The sequence below is a fragment of the Nestor notabilis genome, unplaced genomic scaffold, assembly GCF_000696875.1.
Source record: "Nestor notabilis isolate BGI_N333 unplaced genomic scaffold, ASM69687v1 scaffold4031, whole genome shotgun sequence".
NCBI classification, from domain to species: Eukaryota; Metazoa; Chordata; class Aves; order Psittaciformes; family Psittacidae; genus Nestor; species Nestor notabilis.
This window is the reverse complement of record NW_009916027.1, coordinates 100650-123497: the sequence shown is the minus strand read 5'-3', so window position 1 is coordinate 123497 and position 22848 is coordinate 100650.

The window sequence follows — 22848 nt, the reverse complement described above, 5'->3', positions numbered from 1 at the left end:
TGTAAAAACATTAGGCCTGACTTTCCTCCCATCTGTCTTGGTGTAAATCAGATACAAATCCAGGAGAGCTGCACCTCTATAAAACCAAGAACTGAGATGAACTAAGAACTGGACCCATCTTACCTTCTAATCCCTACAATAATTCAAGTTAACACCACGTAACAGATGAATTTTATGCAAGGCAATAGGAGAAATGAGCTTAAGTTTCATGTGGAAATTGAAGGTTTGTGTAAATTCCTGTCCTCCCATTTTTATATGCTTACAGCTTCTGAAACTTAGCAAGTCTAAATTACAAAACTAGATATTCTTTCAGGAAAAAGCTGTACCACCTTCACAACAAAACATGTAATCTAATCACTGCTGTCCAGGTTCCTCCTCAACTCCTGTTTCTCCTTCCCCTCTGAAACTGCAGAAGAATCTTCCTGATCTTCATTCAGCCTGTTACAATTCTCAACCTACAAGAAGTAAGATGTCAAACTGATACAGGAGCAACATGAAAAGAGATCACTGAGAAGGGGAGTAGGTGTCTGTAAAATCATGACTGCAGAAGGTAAAACCAGAATGTTTATTCACTCTTTTCCAACACAAGAACAGGACAGAATAAAACAAACTGGAAAGTTGAAGACAAAGTGTAAAAAATAAATGAAAAAAAGGTGGTTCTTCATAGAGTATGTAGCTAAGCTGTGGAAATGCTTGCCACAGGACATTGTGGGAAGTAAAGGCCTACAGGAGCTCAAGAAGTGGGGGGGTTGGGGAAAAAAGCTCAAATCTATCAAGAAATGTTAAGTACTCCAATACAGGAAGTCCCCTGAACTATATCATGCCAAAAACTGAGGGGTATTCTCTGGAAATGTCCCTACATATGCTCCCTGGGCCATTATCCTGGCCATTCAATGCAGGATGACTTTGGACAGAGGGATGAACTGCCTGTACATGGTTGTTCTTATGGCAATGCATGGGATATAACCTGGTAGGGCAATGTCTGCATCTTTTTATCTGGGAACAGGAATCGCTGCAGAATCCACATGTTCTTCCAAAACTGACTCTCAACTTCAGTTCATCCCCAGATGTCTGGCATTGCATGTTGCCTACCCAGCAAGTCAGTTGTAGGAGACCTGGCTGAGTCTCAGGTTCACATGGTAGCTTCTTCCTTCCTTGTTGATCCCGTCAGTCCCACATCCTGCTCTCAGCTGCAGAGTGACTCAAAATACTTCTGACAGTCCTTCAAGGCTGTGGTCCAGAACCCCAGCATTTAATAGTCATGCTATCCAAGCCATTTAAATCATGGGTAAAGAAAGAACAAAGTGAAATCTTCTCTCTGAGCCCAGCTGCACTCATAATAGAGGGTTTTTTACAGCCTAATCCCAACGGGGCATTGGAAACCCTGGTTGACTCAAGAAGCCAGAAGATATTCTCCACAGGAGAGAGCGGAATTCTGTTATACAACCCATCTGGATCAATGCAGAAGGAAAACAAGGCAGATGAGAAGAAGTATGTGGGACATAGCTAGAGGACGAAGGCATAAAAACTGGCCCAAGCAGGACTGCAGCAAATTTCCCAGTAATACAACATCATTAAAATGAAATCCTTCTTGAAAGAGAGTAGAGCATAGGATTGGAGAATTAAGGGTCTAGGCATGCCAGGGAAAGGGCCAGATGACTGACTTCTCAATGCCTGAAATCAGACATCTGTTAAGGATTGTACGTGACAAACTCTTTGCAGAGAGTTAATGAGGTCACTAGAAATGGTTCAACATAATAAATTTAATGAGGCAATAAAAATAATTAGAAATGGCCTAGCTTCTAAGAGTTTGGATCTGAATTTCCTCACAGTTCAGGGCTGTTTGGATTGAAGGCTTTTGCTTGGCCCATTACAGAGGGAGAAGTGAGGAAGGAAACTGGAATTCATATCTATTCTCTGCCTTTTACATGATTGGGTATGTTTTCAGGACAATGTTTAGCCTGTTCTTACTTCTCTATTTTTATGAAGCACTGAGGTCATATTACATGTGCAACAGCTACGTTGATTGAATCTGTTTGAAGTAACAAGCATTTAGGATCTGTGACACTGAAGCCCACAAAATGCTGAAGAGTTAGGCTGAGAAGAAAGATGTGAAGCTAAGAATCACTCAGCCTCAAATCCTTTAAACCTGGGATTTGGCAATGTAAATTGTATACAGTAAAATACACTGTGTAATTCACCTCCTTTCCAGAATTTACAGATGCAATAGTGTCTCGTCCTCATCTACCATCTTCACTGCCTGAAAGTTTTCAGGCTCTGGAATTAGATGACAACAGAACTCAGAAGTATTTTGTCTATGGAGATATACCTACCTCCCATCTAGAACTCTGCTGTGATCTGGCAGCCACAGCTACCTAAAGCCTTAGAGACTTCTGAGCCATTAATGTTAGTCTTAAACACAGCAAACTCATTTTAATATGATGATGTGTATTGGTTAAAGACCTTTCCTGCAGTGGTAGTTATTTCCTGGAGGTAACCCTAGAATCTGTATCCATCCTCTGGGGCAAAAGTTCCGGCTACAAGATTATTACTACTGCTTTGTTTCTTAACAAGAACCATCCCTGTTTGGGAATCTTTATGGAAAACAAGGCTTAACAAACTGCATCCTGAATGGACATATATCTTTACAGCATATTGGTCTCCTACTGTAAAAGAACCTGCAAGGAAGGAGGTGAACACTTTGTGTTGGTGGAAGGATCTCTGCAGGCACCCAGAGGGATCTGCCACTCTACTCTGACAGAAGATGCTTGAGTGTTTACTCTCAAGGCTTGAACTACACTAGAAACAGAAGATGAAAGTTTCAATATAGCTGAATTGCTGAGTTCTAGGTGTATAAATTAGATATTGTCCCACCTTAATGTGTATATAATATGCTGTAGAGAATTACACATGCATCAAGCCAGTACAAGAGTTACTTCTTGGAGAACTCCAAGATGTACCAATATCTTATACATGGTACAGCTCAAAGTGAAGTTAAAGGTATAAACCATGTGCCATTCCCTCATCTGTACTCTGCCAAAAGTCCGTACAAGCATGGTAGCCCTTTCTGGTGTTACTATCTAGGTATGGTTATAACACACAGGTAGGCTGAGAAACAGATATGTTAAGAAAGAGCAAGAATAATCATGAGTTAGAAGATGGGCAGCCTGAATTATATAATCCACACTACTGAAATCCAGCCTACTGAAAATGCCCATGCTATGCATGTAGCACAGCCTTCACTTAAAAGATTATTTCAATCCTACTATTGATCCATTCAGAGCATGTGCTTCTTATTTCAGGTATTAGCACAACCTGCCTCATACTGCATCTGAAATGAGGGCTTCCTCAAGTGCCTGATCTAGGTTTGGAGGCCTGGGTTCCCAAGCAAAGAGAGCTGGTTCCAGGCTTTAGTGGTTTTGCTGAACTAATTGGATAACAAGAAATCATTAACACCTCAGCACAATGACTTTTGGACCCTGCTGTTGTTAACAAAAAACACTGCAAGTCCAAAATCAACTAACACCAATGTTGTAAGTCCAAAATCATCTGAAGCCAGTGAGAGCCCTTTCACATCATTGTCTTAAAAGTGCCATGTGTCAAAATGTGAAATATGCAGCAGGGACATCTTCGTACTTTTACACAAATGAGACTTGTCTCAGGCAATAGCACGCTCTTCACACAACTGCCTTGTTCCCTTTTGCTTACTTAGCTTCTACTGCTGTCTCTTATTGGCACAGCATCAACCCTACCAGCGCCTGCTCTCACAGTGAGAAATATCTGCCCTGGCAGGGACAGTGGAAAGTGGGACAATGTCTTGCTCCTGTGTTCATGGTTTTCTAGATTATTCTGAGAACCATGTTGAAATCAAACACTGAATTATGCTACGAGATCTGTGAGCACCAGGGGCAGCAAAGGAAGAGCCTCCTTGTGTCTACAGGCTGACAGGAATGTGCCAGTTCCCCGGCCTAATTGAGAGCCCATGTATGAGGATTGCTTCAGACCAAAAGGATACAGCTGGGGCCTTGAGCAACCTGGTCTAGTGGAAGGTGTCCTCGCTCATGGCAGGGGGGTTGGAAGTAGATGATTTTAAGGACCCTTCCAATCCAAACCATTCTATGAGTCTATGAACTTCAGCAACTCAAGCCAATGCTCTGCAGATGTAAAACTAAGTACCAACTATTTTGAGCAGGAAAGCTGTTATATCACTGAATAGAGCACTTTGCTCATGAGTGGAACACATGTTTATTTTGTCACATCATTTGTAAATCTCCAGTAATGGTATAAGATTTTTATCTCCAACCTTTTTTTCACGTTGGGGTTTCGACAAGGTAAATGAAAAAGCCATCTCGCTTGGCTGAGTTACAGAGCATAACTTCAAGGGCATTCTTTCATTTCCAACCTTCTGTTGCTTTTGACATAAATCTTGGGAGCTGGGCTACTTAGAAAGCAGCAGGACACCCCAGTCAACATTTCCTATTCTTTCTTCTCAAAATATTCTTGTTTTCATTATAAGGTACTCTCAGAAAGGGGAAGGTTTTATTAATTTTTTTTCCCTGCAATGCTGCAAATACGAGGACATCAAGAGCAAAACCCGTGTCAGACAAACTCCATGGTCGCTCAAAGTGATCCATTGAGTTGTGCTACATTTTGCATATGTGTGTATTTAACCTCCTTGTTGCTACGGGATTTTTTGTTACTCTTTCTTCCCCCCTCTTCCAAGTGCTGATGGAGTTTTAAGATTCCAAGGCTAAGATATTTTAAACTTCAGCATTAACTGTATGTTTCCTCTGGGATATCCTAGGTAAACTAAATGCTGATTTTTCTTGGCATGCTCTACTAAGATTTTATTGGTATCAACATTTTCTGTGTCTCAGGTCACATGGCAGAAAAGTTCCTGAAGAAAGTTCAACAAAACCCATACTAAGAAAAAGACATTCTCCCCTGATTTTAAGCCATTATAAATTAGGGTCTAGGCATGTGGGAAATTAGGGGAATTATTGCAATGTGTTTATCTGTATATAAGAACCAAACATGGGAAGGTATGGCCCAGGGCTCTGGAGATCATAGTGTTAGAAAGAAACAAAATACAGAAGAAATGTGCCCCTTTTAAAGAAATATTTGCATGCACACACAGATATGCCTGTGTGTGAATATATTTATCAGCCAAAACATGACTTAAAAGTATTAAAGTGAAAATCCTGCAGAAAGGGTATGGCAGACAGATCTGACGTGTCGCTCTTTTATCATGTTCCCAGGCTGCTTTAAATGCAGCTGGAATACCAGGCTACAAAAGGCAACTTTTAACATAGTGTCTATTTTGAGGACATGCATGTACACACAAATGTTAGGAAGTGTGTACATTAGTTTGTATCTTGTTCTGAGAAGACCTACCCATCCTTCAGCAAGATGTCAGATTCTCACCATTGTCCTCATTGAACTTTCCAGGCCCTTTGTGATTTTTGCAGCCAATACTTGGGTTGCTATGTTTGGTGGGTTTTATGGTACCGTAAGCTCTCATGCCATGCGTCAAATTAAAGGCATAACTACTAACAAGCACCCATGTGCATGTGGCATCTATGGTTCAGAAAGGGAAAGGAGACCCGACCACTTCTTCTGCTGGGAACTGACTGCGGGAAGCAAAACTGGAGGCTGAATTCAGACATAAATCTCTTCCCACTTAGGTGGGAATTCTCATTCCTTTTAGACTGTTTGAATCTTTCTGTAAGAACATTTCACAGGATGATATTGTTTAAGAGTAATTAGCAGGTTTAAAAAAACAAAACTAAACCCACCAACCTAATCAAAGCATCTTAGTACGAAAATACAGGTAATTAATGGGAATTTGTTTGACTATGTAAACAATCCCACTTGGAATAGATTCTGAGTTTTGAGGCCAGACTGTAAATACTTTACACACAACTTTCTGTATAATCAATTTGCAGCTGGGGCCTGAGTGAATAACTTATCTGTTTCAGCTTACCTTCCCATCTGCTCCGCTCTGCCAGTGCTGTCTGCCCTGACATCCTGCTCTGCTGTTTCCCTAAAAACATGGCCATTCACTACACCATGTTAGGTCCTTTCAGAAGGAGCAGTCTTTCAAGGGTGCCTTCAGTTCACCTGGTAAAGACTCTGCTTAGAGATGATGTATTCTGTCACTGGAAAGAAGAACTTTTGGAGACCAGACAAGTCTGCCTGTTGGAAATGAATTTACAGCTGCTGATAGAGTATGCACAAAGGTGATAATTTTTGATAGGGAAAGGGAAAGTTATTATATGTAAATGTATTTAGTTTAAACAGGTTAGTAAGTCGTATGTGCTTCTTGCTCCTGTGATCCATGTTTTGAGTGGGGGAAGACTTCTTATCGAGTGCTCTTTGGGGAAGGGACTTCTTAGCAGCTTTCTTATCTAGTGGAAAAATATCTAAAGTTTCTGTTACAACTGCAGGGACATCACAATAGAAAAGACGTTCTACCTGGGAATTTTCTGTAAGAGGTTTGAAGGACTTCCTAGAAGGAGGTCATAAAGGAATATTCATAGTCGATGTCCACAATATTTATCATGTTGAGAATGAAATCTCACATGTAAAACAGCTTCAGATGAGAAAAAGGAAACATCTTAACAACACTAGTCATCAAGAACTCCCAATGCCCAGCACTTTACTTTTCCATAATCCGAATTGTTCTAGGTTTATTTCCAAATGTCGAAGCCCTGTACAGGATTAGATGCTTATGTCGAGATTGCCTTTCACGTGGGGACATCTCTCATCCATGCTCACAAGTACTCTAAATGTACTCCAATGTCCCCATGGGCTCATGAGTGCTCCCTGGTGCACCAACCCTTTGGAAGTTTCTGTTGGAACAGTAATTGAGGAAATCACAAGACTGCATTATTTATGGAGATCATCTGGCCTCACAGTTCACTATGCAATATGGAAACAACATGTAGTTGGATATCAAAGGCCATGACAGCTGCAGAGGGCCACATCTTTTTCCAATATCATTGCTTTGAGGGGGGAAAAAATATCTCTTTTCTGAGCTCTTCTGGATCACTGATTTGATTCAGAGCCTGCAAGGAAGGTCTGCAAATCAAAAGGTATCAGTGAATGGTTTGTGAGTTATTTTGTGAACAAAGTACAGATCATTAAAACCAAGTTCCCTTCTGTTTCTAATCACTTCTCCCTTAATTTAATCCCTTTACAACACGAGAAAATGCAGAATGAGTGAATGGCAGAGTCTACAGAGCGATGGTCATGAAGGTGAAACAAAGAGAGCAGTTGATTCTGGTCAGACCTGGACTAGACTCAAGGCTAACTGTGTGGCTGACAAAATACAGGTAGGTCTGAACTCAGTTAGCACATTCCTTAGTAGGGAACACAATTTAAAATGGTAGGAGGAACACAGATCTGAAGAAATCCAATGATCTGATTTGACTCACATCAGTCCCTAATTTGCTATTTCTAAATAAGATCACTGGAAAAAGCAGTAAAGTTGGCAATGTGCTTTTGTTGCCCATAGCAAAGAAGCTGCACCCTTGAGATGAATCATTTGGAGCTCTGCTGCCTTTATGGTTTGAGTCCATTTGGTACAAAGGCAAGGTCTGGCAAGTTGAGGAGAAAATAAAGGAAAGCCTGTGGCATACCCAGGAGAACCACAACCCTGCCTAAGTTTCATAGCTGTTTCATTGAAAGAACAGCAGAGAGTTACTCACAGGCAGTCCTGATAGGACAGTTGCAAAGAGATCCTACGTTCCATGACAGTGATAAGGCAGGCCAAAATTTGTTTCAGGTTTTTATTTTTCTTCCACCTTGGCAGCTTTCCTTTCCTGAAAGAGATACTGAGAAAATCTGTGTACATTGCTGCCGAGCAGACAGAAGACATGCTGCTCCTTTTGTTTGCTTATTCCTCCTGGACTATGCCAAAAAAAGACATGGAACTTGTTACTTTGCAAATTCTCTACTGAGACAGCATTTGACTGATGCTGAAATAGACTATGTGGCTTCCTAGGATGTCAATTCTGATTTACCAGTTCTATGCTCTCAGTTCATCTCTATAAGCAAAGGGAGCAGCAATAAATGTAGTAGCAAAAATACAATGAAGCTGACAGTGGCTTTAGGCTGGGATCACATCCACATACAGTAGTCAGTCTGACTTCTTGGTAGAGGAACTCCTAGAAGAAGAAGGAATTGCTGTTTATCCACCTTTCTTTCTGTACAAGGGCTGCTGGTGAAAAAGAGCTCGCTCTTCCCATGCACCTCTGTTCTCACCACAGATGTTTGTGCCCCTGTGAACATTCTTCAGTGCTTTGATGATCTAAGTTTCAAAGGCTGCAGAGAGAAGTCCTCCACTTCTCTCAGACTTCCCCACTAACAGGTCGCTCTGTTAAGCTATTTAATGTCCCCATGGCTTCCTTTCTTTGTCTGCGCTGATCCTACTCTCTCAGACTGTGTGAAATCGTTCCTTTTATATAGGATTTTTATTTTACATCTCATATAAGGAGGAGAAGGAGTTGCATGTATGCACTGTCCTATTCTTCATCCTGTGGGGGTTTTCAGACATACCCAAAAACCATTAATGGTGATACTGTTGTATTTCTATGTGTCATTTCTTAACCACATTTATGTGCTCTTGGCCACACACCACGCAATTGTGGTGGTGAATGCATTGTAAGACATAGACATAGATGGAAGCAGGGAGGATTAAAAAAATAAATGCAAAATGGAGCTGTAGATAGATTTGACATCCCAACATTTCCTTATCCCTCAGCAGATGCATTTATTATACGTACATTTCCAGCAACGTAGAAAAATGCCTTTTCCAAACTCCTTGCATTGAAAGGGGGGAGAGTTTGACCGGTTACGGGGATCCCAACATAATTTGTACAACTCAGACCTTCAGCTCTGAAATCTCAAAGCCACAGATGTCATGAGTCTACAGTTACCATGCTAAAGAAACAAAATACGGCACTCTCTACCAGCTTCAGGTCAAATATAAAGGCCATATTTCTGTCATACAATCCAGAAATGACCAAGGCTCCCGTCCTTGAAGGGCACAATGCTAACAGAGTTGGCAATCAGCCTCAACAGGCTGGATAAGAAACACAGATATTTCTTTTTAGAAGGGAACTGTTTTGTGTTCAGACCTCTTGAGTTCCTCCAAGTTCTAGAGGTCTGCTGCAATATGTCCCAGTGGATCTTTCTGCTAATGCCAGACAGCATTTGATGGGCAATGCTAGCTTTGAAGCTGGCAAAAGTCTGAAAACTTTGCATAAAACAAGGCAGCTTCAAGCAGGAGTTAAATACACTCAACTGTAGCCCTTTTCCTGACAGCAGGGTAGGACTAACCACCATTAGTCACAGTTATTTGTGCAGAACAATTAATACATTTTTCCTTTGCTAAACAAATGCAATTTGCAAGCTTAAACCATACAAAAGGGTGGAGGGCTTTTAACACATGCCAGTTGTATTTGATTTCTCTGTCTCCAGATGGCAGCAAGTACAGAACAAGCTTACATTTCTTGGTGTGAACACGAATCCTCATCTGTAGCCTCTGTACGCCACAAAGCCTGTGACTCATTGAACTGCTTTGCTCTGGCTGGGCTACTGCTGGGTTTGTGTAACCATCTTCTCTCAGCACTGGGTCCCCAAGTGTTCTACAGACAGGACCAGACCTGCACATGGTTAAGTCAGAAGAAGGCAGATCTAAGCACATCAGGGATCTTTTAACCAAACCTGACCACAGCCACTGAATTCAGGATTCAGTTTCTGTCCCTGAAAGCCTATCTGCCCCAGCGGCTCTTAGAATAATGCCCAACACCACCAACTGACCTGCCTGCTCTTGTGATTTATACTCAGATTGCAAAGCACTTTTTAAAGTTTCGAAACCATTCTCATTCCCAGAAATGTGAATGAAGACAGGTCATGCCCATCTGTACAGACTGACTCCAGATGTCTTTCTCATCTCCTCTTCAGCAAACTGTACTGATCCCTCCAAGTTTTGTGCAGGTCACTAGGGAAAGGAGGTGTCCCCATGCTTTCTAGGACCTACCCTCTTTGAATGTGAGCCTTGCCTGCAAGGGAGATGGATAGTTTCATACAAGTAGAACCACCAGGTATAGGCAGTGACATAGCAGTTCTTCTAATGCATTTCCTATACTCCTTTAACAAAAAGTACTGATATAGTTCTTAACTATGGACTTATGTGAGTGCACGTCTCCATTCATGCAGGTGCACCACTTGCGTAGCAGTTTGGATACTTGTCTCCATTTGTACATTGGTGAACTCTGCTGAAGTGATAAACTGGAATGAATCAAACATCATCTGGTTTTCCAGCTCTACCCTGTCCAACTTTCGTTTTGTCTTGGGTCACCCATTACTATAATACTCCTATTTTCATTCCTTGGTGAGAAGTGATGGCTTTTTATTTATGTGTGTTACTGCACCTAAAGGAGTCTATCCATGTGTCCATAATCCATTGAGGTAACTCAGGATGAAACAAGATTTTTATTATCTAACCACATGTGACGGGCAAAGGTAGAATAAGGACATTAGATAGAAGAAGAGTCTGAACCTCTGTCTTTAATTACTAGCTTAGCCTTTAGACCTTGTTTTCTCCACAGTAAACATCAGCCTCCCCATATTGGAGACACGTTAATGGAGACTTCTCAGGTTTCTCTATTCATGGGACACACAAGTGGGAGAAACTTGACAGGTACACATTTATATATTTGTGATTTAGAAAGACAACCAGCTACCATGGAGACAGCAGGCCTAAAGACTATGTGACTGCTGTCTAATGCCTGGCCTTTGCAAGTGCCAACCAACTACCATCATGAAAGGGGTGGGCAACTAAGTGTGGCTGTTGTCCCTCCTCTCTGCTCCTTACCTGGTGCAAAATAGAAATCCACACTATTTCCCAAGCCAAGAAAGGCCAAAGCTACTCTGGGTGCTCCTAGGAGCCTGCCAGCACACATCACGTGGCATGAAGGTTCAGATGGTGGGGACTTTGCTCTTCACACTGCTGCAGAGGAACACAGTGCCTGTGGGAATTCACGCCTTGGTTGGTTTTACAAGGCTCTGAATGTATAAAAGACTGAATTTATAGACTTTTCTTACTGGTGTTTTCTCAGCATAGTAGCTCCCTCTATGAGAAGGAAGGCAAGCAAGCAAGTTCAACTTTAGAAAGTATTTTATTCATTGGGTCCTGTAGTCATCAAGAAAGTGGGAGGCAGAAAAAAAGTACCCTCTCAGGAGAGATACAGATTAAACTTTGAGTCAGTCCTACAGCCAGGTGGCTTAAAAGCCCCAAAAGGGGCTTAACTATTTAACAAATGATTTAGCTGGTGAAATGCTGCTGTATGAATTACTCCGTGGAATTAAGGAGATGAGAATGATGAGGAAGGAGTGAGGGGCTTTATCAACTCAGCTGAAAAAGGAAGGGAAGGCAAGACAGCTCATAGATGCCTGTGATTTCTAAGTGATCCATGAATGTTTATTGGGATGTCATGTCTCTGACCCCGGAATGGGATGCAAGCCAATCTGTATAAAAAGATACTCTTATATTCCTGGCATAGTTTTGTGGTGAGCAGAATCTGCTGTATGTATATTTTATGTTCCAGGTTGCAGGGCCCTGTGTGGGAGTTTTATATAATGTCTTTCAATATTTATTTGGTTAAAATTTACAATTATGATCCTTAGAGAAAATGATTCTCAGATGCTGGATTCTAACTCCATAATTCGAAGGAGATTATGCACACACACAGAGACAATCTCTTACTCGTACACAGCAGCCACTCTATCATGTAGGTTTCCCCAGCGCTCCACTCCTAAATATCTCCAGCAACATGTTTATCCTCACAGCCACCATATGGGTAAGCCCATGACAGATTGATACACAGATACATTGACCTAGATGCAGACAGTGACTACACTTAAGTGTCTCCCTGGAGGCCTTGTGGTTAGTGAAGACAAACTGGCATGTCCAGAAGGTATGTAAGCCTACCAAAGACTCAACTGTCTTTGGAAGGCAGAAACTTCCAGGAATCTTTACTTGTTCCCTGCAGAAGCAGTAAAGCACAAAAGCTGTGACAGTTGATGGCACATAGCTATGTCCAGACAAAGTTAAAGTTACCAATGTAAGTGAATTTTACTTTCCAGACTTCCTTGCATCTTTGTCTTCTCTGCAAGGATCCCCACCTACAGGTCTGATTTGTAGAGGGAACATGGGCCTTCTCTGGCCTCATTTCATACAACTTTTCTAGTGTGCTTGGGAAGAAAAGTGAATGGTGTCTACAGTTAAAAAAAAGTTAAAATTAAGAAGAAAAAGTTCAAACTGGAAAGGTTAATGTAGGAGAGGCACTGTGTTGGCTGACAGAATGGGGCTGAGAAAACACAGCCATTGGTGGAACAATAATTTAGCTAAATACTGTACTCTGCTGTACATTTCAGGGCAGTGGGAAGAGTGATGTTCTCCAACACAAAGATCCTTTGCTTCTTAACCATTCCAGACCACAGAAACTGGAACAATTTCCTGGTAGAATGACGGTCAAACAGATCCAAGAGTACTCCATCAGTAATGTAGAGACACCAAACATATTCCAAACATTATCCCAGCATGTTAGTCTGCTTCCTGTTGTTTTCTGCCGTTCTAAGATTGTATCATCACAATTGTGCTCACAGGGAAAAGCTTCCAGTGATTCACCCCACTGTTTCTTCCATGTGGACCCCCCTAATTCCTGAGCTCTTCACAAATCATTTCAATGAGGATAAATTAATAAGAGTCTACTCTTTTAGTTCTTTCTCTCATATATAAATATACACAGAAGGTTAAAGGAGATTACTGTATCATTCTGGGTGCATGAACAATAAAACTGGACAGTGCTTGAGAGCCTAAACTGGGTATGGGCTGGGTTTGCTTCGTGGCAGTTGAATCAGCTCAGGTGAATGATGAGATAAATGTGTGCCACACAGGCTACCAAAACATGAGTGGCTTGGAACAAGCCAGGGCAGGCAAGCATGTGGGTCTAGTCGCACTAGTGAGAACAATAATGTCTTTACCATTCACATGTAATCGAAGCAGCCAAAGATCTGTCAGCACAGCAGTTCTCATTAAACGTGAGCATTTGCCAGTGGTGAGTGGAACCTGGCATTTCCCAGACAGAAGTATGTGTGCAGACACACATACTCAGCCTGAGGTTTCTGGGAAGCATTTAGCCATATAGGTACTCAGTGCAGGCCCTAAGACCAACATCTTCGGTTTGCACAGGGCTTGCTGCACACTGAAGAGTCTTCTGTACAGCGTGGGCATGGCTGGTCCAGAGCTTCCAGGAAGCACTGAGTTGTGGGCACCAGAAATGGTTGGGATTTTCAGGTATAATGGAGGTATGATCGGTTTATTTCCCTTAAGCTCTGCACACGAGCTCTTTGCTCTTCCTACTGGGTAAGGAAATCCTAGGCAAACATCAAAAATCTTCAGATTCCACCAAAAATAACTGCCAAGTAGAAAACAAGAAAATGTCTATGGAAAGGCAGATGTGAAGTTACCTTGAGCTGTTGCACAGACGCTAGGGACAGCAAAAAGAAAAGTTAACTCTAATCACTACTATGCTGTGCTGTTTCCTCTCACATTCCCATGTGGACAAGAGGGAGAAGGAGAAATCAAATATCCTGAAGTTGAGTTTAGGTCATCAGGAGTCTTCAGGGTTAATGGGAACCGTTATTGCTGAGATGCCAGGGAAAACTATTTCAGACCTATCAGCTCTGCCAAAACGAGAAAAATCAATCAAACATTTGAGTTCCTGTGTAGGAAGTAAAAATAATTATTCTGTTATTTATCACTGTAAAAAAGTTTAATTTCAGCCAAAAAGTCTGAAAAAAAAAAAAGCATTCAGATTTTATGCATTTGTGGCTGTAGGAGGATTTGAGTTGGATGGTTTAAATGAGTCCCTGTGTGTGTGTGTAAATGTCACAACATGCCAAATAAACAAGGGTCTGAGGAGTCTGAATACAGCTGCATTTGAACTTGGGGAAAATTCAGATTCATGGCCTGCTTGTATTTTGGCACAACAAACTGAGGCAAAGCCTTCACCCAAACACACCCAGGACTGTGAAAAGTTCAGCCCTGCATCCAGTCTCTTCTTCTATGCCTGGTGCTGCCCTAAGCAAGCATGAAATGTGCTGCATAGGCTTTTTGTATGCCACAGATGGACTAATGTTTTCTGCTTCAATTTGGAAGTGCCTCTTGTTGCAGCTTTGTAATGAGCTGTCTCTATAGCAGACGACAAAAGCCAAATTAAAGAGGTCTATTTTCCCTCATTGACTGAGTACTTCTTGAGAAGAACAAACTCTTTGTGAACATCTAAATCTGCATGGTGACCTGTGCTGCTCCAGCAGTAATGCTTTGCACTACTAAGAGAGAAACTAGGAGCTGGTTCCCAATCTCACCTTTTCCTTCCCACACCACTGGAAGCTGATTGTTGTTCTAAGGTTCTAAAGCATGCTTGGACCTCCGAGGCACTGAGATGACCCTCCACTGGTGAAGCTGATCTGAGAGCTGCAACTCCAATTGTCTGCCCAGCTGCTGTGCACATCCCAATGCTTAGCAGTGTCCCCCCTGTCTGATGACATGTCTCCTCACTTTTTCTTGGAGGGCTCCTCCTGTAGGAGCATTGTTTTTGCAGGCAGAACACCTCCAGCTGTGGCCAGTGGTGGGCTCCCACCTTCTACCAGAACGGGCTAGAAAATAATGACTTCCCCACTAGTTTGCTGAGCAGTCACACAGCTTAATAGAAAAACCTTAGTAGAGCTATCAAATTCTGCAGCATGGTTCAGTAAACATAGGTGACAACCCAATTCCTGTTACTTCTATGGAGAGGCCTAAAACGATGAGCCTTTGCCACATGAACATTCAAAATAATACACATGAAATGGGAGACAACAGAAAGAGACAGAGGAATAAACCCCAAGAAGTACAAGCGATGCACAGTGTAACTGCTCATCACCCACTGCCCAATGCCCAGCCTGTTCCTCAGCAGAATTTAGCCCCTCTTGGTCAACTCCCCCCAGTTTCTGTACCGAGCATGATGCTCTATGGTATGGAATACCCCTTTAGCTAGTTCAGGTCAGGTGTGCTGTCTCTGCTCCCTCCCATCTTCTTGTGCCCCTCCTCACTGGCAGAGCATGGGAAACTGAAGGTCCTTGACTTAGGGTAAGCACTACTTAGCAACAACTAAAACATCAGAGTGCTACCAACATTATTTGTATACTAAATCCAGAAACCAGCATGGTGCCAACTATGCAGGAAGAAAATTCTATCTATTGTATATTCATGTTCATCCTAAATGACATGGTCTGAGATTGGATCTTACTTAAGGGAAGATTTCTCCAAAGGGAAGTTCCACATGAGATGAGTTCCCTAGTGATGGAAGAGCTCTTGGCTCTTTGCTGCTGCCTTTAAGAGACATATCTGGAGAGGCCACCGCAGATTATAAGAGACCTTACCAGAGTATGCTTTACAAGGCCTAATTTCACAGAGAAGCCCACCTCCAAGGCTATGCAGTTTAAAGTGTGTACTCACCTCCTTGAAAATGAGGGCTCTCTTGACAATCTGCTCCAGTTCTGCGTGCACTGATCTTTTGGTTATGCTATGGGTGACCCTTTATGCTGTGTTTAATGACTTTATGGGAATCTGGGAAAACATCCAATCATTCATAGTTGAAATATTGCACTTTAGACTTGGTACCAATACAAGCAATCATGTACTTTATAAAACTGACTGGGAACTGGTTCCCCACCCCTTTTGCTCTTCCAAGAACTACAACCGCCACAATAAAGTAGGAGTAGAATTTATGATTTACAGTAAGTGGAAAGAAAGCGCTTCTGGTATCCCATCCCTGTGCTAGCTATTTCGCTTAAAGCATTGAGGCTCCTATGAAATGCTTCATGCACAATCACATGCAAGCATCTACCAGGCTTTGACCTGCCCAGAAAGTAATAAAAATCTCTTTGTCATTGCAAAATAACACATGTTAGCTTAGATCAAGTCAGAAAGGCAGAACTGCTGACTCAGGGCCTATAAAGATTGTCTTTTTGTGATTATTTTACTTCTTCGACATCAATAGGTTATATAAAAGTCACTCTTCATGGCAAAGCTCTCTTATGCATCCAAATGAACTCCTGACAAATGCAGAAGCAACTTTAGAGTAACCTGGACAGAGATGAAGGCACTCGGTCTTCAATTTCAGAGAGAGCTGAGAGAAGGAGATCTTCCCAGCTCGAGGAATAGCTCTGCAATTTGAGTTAAGACAAACACAGCTCCCAGCCCATCACTCCAGTATATGGACTGTTTTTAAAAGAAGGAGATGTTATGTCTGTCAACCCGCCCAGAAATCCTTTAGCCGGCAAAAGGAATCTGAAACTGAGACTGACAAAAGCCAAAAAGGAATATTTTGCAAAGGTTTCAAGGGTGTTGAGACTGGGGAGAGCAAGAAAATTCATAGAAAACATAGCTGGGAAAACAGACTGGCCATTGACTTGTAACAAGAGCTTAATCTGCTGCAGTCAAGCATAAATGAGTCAGTTTCCAGGGCTGTGGCTTTCTGGACAGAGACAGTGGTCAAGTGGAGGAAGAGTTGCCCTTGGTCGTATTTGTGTGCAAAATGGGATTGAGCATGTAGTATGGATGAGCCTGAATTATGTGGGGGAGGCACACTCCCCTGATGTAGCCCCTGTGTTTTCCGGTATTGCATTCAGGAGCTTCTATCATAAGGACTCAACACTCCAGGAAACGTTTGGTTTGGTGTCCGAGTGAGAGAACTGGAAGGAGCCATGTCCCTAGAAAACATCCTTTGGAAAGCACACTAGTATGAACCCCCCCGGTCCCACAGTGCCAGGAGGGACTTTTAATTCCTTCCCAGGCTCATAAGCCTTTCTCAGGCTAACTGGCGGTGAAATTAAAGTCTTGCCTTTGCCCTCTCAGAAGAAACATGAGAGAGTACTGCTGAAACTGGTCCCTGTGAGATGTCCCCTTGTCACTGCAAACAGATTCATGCTGCTTGCAAAAGCACCACCAGCACTGCCTAGGAGCAAGCAGTGGAATTCAAACACATCTGACGGCTGCCTATAAAGCATGTCATTCATTTTATAAGCAATGGTAAACCAGGAAATTCAAGGGACATGCCTATGGCAGTGTGTGGAAATAGAAATACAAAATACAGAGGTTCAGTAGATTATTTTGTGAGTTTCTCCACAAGAAAGATTTCCTTTAGATGTTTATGAATTATATGGCTTCTATGCCACACACAGATCTCACAGCTCTGCGCTGGTCAAATAAGCCTTTTCCCTCAGCAAGGGTTTCCATTGCCACTGGTCTAAGCACTTCAGCAGCAGTCAGTTAGCTGCTATGATGGCAAGGGTGGGGTGAGAGCTTCATTATTAGTTATCCTAAAATGAGGAAACTCAGGTGCTGAGCAGTGAAGAGCCCCAGGTCACAAGGGGATCAAGAGCAGTGCTGGATCTGAAGCACAAGCACCTGACATAAACAATGTAATTCAGTGTTTCCCAAGATACTCTATGATTCTAGGTGTGGCGAAGTAAGAGGAATGGGTGAAAACAGAAAGGCCTTTTAAGAGCTCCTTTACAGACTCATGTAATCTCAGACCCTCAGAAACAAGTGACTGTCAAAGTACACCTGAAGTGAAGCACCCAAGGCTACTAAATTTATGAAGATATTCTTGATAAAGGAAGGCATAATCTATGATGTTGCATTTACTGCATATTTGCTTATCTCTATCCTGTAGAGTTTAAACACTCCTATAGTATACAAAGCAGGAAAAACCTATAATAGATGTAGCAATAACAAGGCAGCGATGACACTCGGAGTTTGCAGAAAGCCTGAAATGGTAGCTCCAAACTTGCCCTCAGGGCTTGCTTTCTATTGCTTTCACCTCTTAAAACATAAGAAGAAGCTTATCATGAAGTGCTACAAAAGCAGCTGTTCAAGGCTTTGCTGAATTCCCATACTCAGCGGAAAGGCAGAGTGCTTTCACCTCAATTTGAATAAGGTTTGAGTTTCAACACTTTGAGAAAAACTTAGTCCTTATATCATGCTGTCTCTCTAACACCATGCAGGTTGGTTTTTCCTTCTCTGTATCTATGCATTTTTGAAGTCTATTCTGCTAGTTCTGATACAGAATCATATAATAGTTAGGGTTGGAAAGGACCTTAAGATCATCTAGCTCCAAACCCCTGATCTCATTCTTTGAAAACTGTTGTCACTAGCTTTGGAGACAAATAACCTGAAAGTGAATTGAAGTGGCCCAAATCAACTGTTTTATAGTCCTTTGTCACCAAATGACCCACAACACTATGATATGGTCCAACAAAATACAATGTTCTCCATCCCTCTGCTAATTTCTGCTTGTGACCACTGCAGGGGAAAGAAGGTATTCTTCATGCAGGTCTGGCTGATAGGCTCACCTGCAGTGGCCTCATCTTTCTGTGGCTGATTTGAAAGCAATCCATGTTTAACTCAGAAATGCTGTTTGTTCATGGTCCTTCTGTAGTACATGGAGATAGACTTTGCTAGCAGATCTCTCTGCAAAAGCAAGGAAAATCCTAGAAACTTGCTCTGACTGCTCCATCGACAGACAGGAACATGCAGATTTTTCTTGGCAAAACTTACCCATGGCTCCGTCATAGTGAAAACAAAAGTCGTAACAACATATAAGAGAGCAGGAAACCTCAGGCGAAAAAAATCTTACACTTCTTCATATGATTTTTTGCTGTTAAAAGCCTCCCTCAGAAAGCATGCTAGCAATTATGCATTTGCATGTTATTCTTCATTTAACAACCTTAAAAAAACCCACCATCAACCCAAAGGAAAAAGTACATCCATTACTTAGAATTGCCATCAGTCTTTAGTGATTTTTGCATTGGCTTTGTCTTAGGGAAAGCAAACATTTTACTTCAGGGGCTATAGGGCAAATGAAGGGTTGCTACCCTTCCTGTCTCAGGAATGGAACCCTCAGGTTGGTCAAGCTTTCATTTCAGAAACCAAGGGCCCTCATAAAATTTCTCTCTCTTCAAAAGCTGCCTCATCGTCCAGCAGTGCCCTTCTCAGTGAATCCTGAAGGGGGACACACTTGGCATCTTTCAGGATCGTTTGCGTGTAAATACTGGGGTTCATCCCAAAACTAAGGGATGCTTTGAAACAATGTTGTGATGACAAGAAAAAGAACTGAACGAGTTTTGAACTGAAGTTAAAAAGACATTTTAGAGTTCCCATAGTATCTAAACCACCTCTGTGGGGCAGGGAAACATCATGGAGGCCTTCATGGGACAAGATGCCCTGCACAGGGAAATGGGAAAGGAAGCAAGTTTTGGGAGCACTGGAAAGAAGACTTTCTGAGAGACTATAGAGCTGTTACAAATCACATAACATGGCAGCTGCTCTTCAGTTATGGTTTCACTAGGCCATACTGTAGCTCTTTGTTCCCCCTGCTAGAGGCTTCATCCAGGTTCTAGCTGTGGGGCTTAGAACTAGTTACAATGGGACAAAAATAGAGTGGAAGCAGCTAAACAGGATTTAGGTGCTAAGACCAAAACTGCAGTTCAGAAATTCTACAGGCACTTAAACGTGTAGGTTTTCAGCAGCCTCACAGCCAGGCTGAAGGTCTCCTGTGGAACCTCTTGTGTGAGGAGGTGACTTGGTGTTCTGGTGTTTTCTTCTAAAATAAAAAAGAGGGTCCAGATGAGATTTGCTGAAGAACAGAAATTTATGTCTCTCCTTGTGAGGAGATCTGGAGACCCATCTGTCCCATGGCCAAGTTTTGGAGTGGGGTGGGAAATCAAATACTTCTTGCTAGTAGCACTCTACTTACAAGATAGATCTGAAGATTTTTCATCCCTGGAGGGTTGAATTCTGTGAAGGCACTCAAAAAGTAGGTAGGACTTCACTGACTCCAGCACATCACAGGAAAGTGAGAATCAGCCTTCAGATTTAGAAGGACTCGTCTCAGTCGCATGTCAGGAGTTAGCTCGCTACTGTCCCTCCGTCTGTTTCTGGGCATGGACCTCTGTTCCTTGATGGAAGGAAAGACTGGCAGACAGAAGGTAGTTTAGAAGACTGACAGAGTAAGAAGGTAGAGAAGAACAATGCAAATCTTCATTCAGGCTAGCTCCCCATGTCAGCATGTGACCTACATAAGTAAAAGAAGGCTTCTGATGTGTTCTTTCCAGTAGCGAAGACACTACAACCGTTTCAGCTTAATCTGAGGTTTAGTCCTGAAATAGGATCAGCTACTATTTAAGGTAAAGCAACAGAAGTTGAAGCTTCTCCCCAGGATGAGTTTTCTTACTTTTCATCCCTTTTTTCAGAACAAAAAAGAAGCTATTTTCAGAAATATTAATAACTGTTTTTTAAAGAAAAAGCTATCTGAGCTGTTATATAAGCTACATAAGCTACTGCATTATTTCAAAATCCTATTATCCGCATTATTTGAAGGCATACCACTCTTTCTCTGAAATGAAAATAGCAGGACACAGCGGAAGAGGCTCAGAAGAGCCAGAATATAACATCAGCTTTGTTTTCTTCCTCTCGATTCTGAACAAATACAGGCAGTATTTTCAACTGGGTTAAGTATGCAGAGGCCAGGCCAGGTTGCAATCAGGCCTAACTTCTCATTCATGCATCAAGGAGAAAAAGAAAATGTTATATCTTGAAGCCTTCCGAGTAAAAAAGCACTTCAGGCTTGGACTTTGCATAGCCACCTGCTTCTATTACCTGTGAGGTAAAAAGGCAGGTTTGCATAATGTTTTTCACTGTAAACACTATCCACCTAAATATGGCAAGTACTCACTCTCTGTGCTCTCTGCACACACCTCAATGAGTTACTGGAGCTGAAAAACTCTTCATGATTGCACTTAATGACTCTTCTCTCACTTAATTCACTGTGTAAGGGTGTGAAACCATCTGCTTGTGTTCCTTGGAGAGCTATTGAATTCATTCCCATGACAAAGATTCCTTGCCTGCATTTTAACAAAAGAGGAGGAAAGATGAAAGAGGAGAGGCTGCAAGTAAAATGGACACACTACCTGAGTTATTACAACTTGCCATCTCTCCTGGTAACTCCTGTCTCATCAAACCCAAAGCAATCAGGGTGGCACTCTGCTTGTTACTCACTATGCCTTCACGACATGATCTGGTGATCTCTGGAACATCCTCTTCACCCATCAGTCTCAGGAAAAGACAACCCCAGGAAGCAAGGGGAGAAGTCCAAATGGAGCTCCTGGCTTCTTGAAAACTACTTGGATCTTCAGTAGAGCAAGGGTAAGAGCTGTTTCTATACCTTGGATCACTACAGCTTTGTAACAACTGGTTCTAAGGCACACTGTATGACAGGAATCTTCCAAAACATCACCCTATGTTCTTCACTAAAAGTATAAAGCCAGAAGGGTATTCTTGTGTCGTCCATCCTCATGTTTTCAACTTCACCCTGACACCTTTAAATGAAGTGTAAAGACTAAGATTAGCCCTAAGCACTCCTTTTCTGAGGAAACTAAACTCTCAGTCACAGATACCCAAGGTGCCAAGAACCTAAAGCCTCTGCAAAGTCATGAAGATGATGTCTACATGATTAGGTGAACCACCCCAGGGTGTAGCATCTGCTCAGCTTGCTTCCACTCTTAGCTCTGCTGATCAAACCCAACTTTGAGCTACTAAGGCACACCAGGGAGGCATCCAATGTAGACAGTAGCCTGTCTCCATACTGCTACGAGATAGTGCTGGAGCCTCAGCAACAAGCCTTCAGGTTTAAGGGATCTCCCCTGTGTGAGGGGAAGGTGAGGTGATGGAATAAAGTCCTGTGACATAATGAGTTCATTAATTATCTGGGGAATGGCAGACAAATAAACATCCAGGATGAGGAGCTAAGAGCATCTTAGTGGTACATCCCTCAGGACAGTTGCAGCTCAACCAACCTGGAGAAGGCCTTTGGCTTGAGACTCAACTGGTTTTCATCAATGAAAGTGTGCCTTCATGCCAGATCATGAGTATAGTTCAAGCAGCAGGTTGAAGCAGCTCTAGAGCACCCTGCAACTCCAGGGGAAGTCTTCCTCTCTGAGAGCTGCCTGAACATAGGCCTATACATGCGACTTCCCATCTTCACCAACCTCCTTCACATACAGGAGCAGTAACTTCTGTTTGGGATCAAATCCCATTTGAGTGACTTACTGTGAAGCTTTCTGCACTCCCATTCTACAAAGCCCACAATGATCCTAGAGGGTGTTAAGTGGATCTCTCTTTCTCTCTCACATACAGTCAACATCTCACAGTGCTGACAGGAGATTCCTAGGGGATTCCTCTCCCTCTTGTCCCATGGTGTGACACCCACGTTCCTTCACCCCTTGGACTGGTTCCAGTGAGAGCTTTGGACAAGTAGCAAGGGGAAGTGTTTGCTCAATTGCTGCCCATGTTCAGGATCTCGGCCAACTTCTCAGATTCTCATTCCCAAATCTTCCAAAATGTTAGGGACTTATCCCGGTCTCAGCCCTGGCTGGGATGGAGAGCCGAGTACTGGTTCTGACAGATAGCTCTGGGTAAAGACTGCCCTGAAATAAATGGCACCAAAACTATTCTAGCTTCCTCACCTGGCTGAAAGTCTCCCCAAAGAACTAGTCTGTTAAAATCTACTCCTGTATTCAGTTTCTGCTGTGCATGTTACTGACAGTCCGGATTTCTTTCTGCCTTCCAGCTTGGTCTTTATTGTTGTTATTGTTGTGTTTTAAAGCTGTCTGTTAGCAGGTCCCAGCACACAGCGCCTGGCTCACAAGCGCATCAGGGTGCCAGGCACAGGA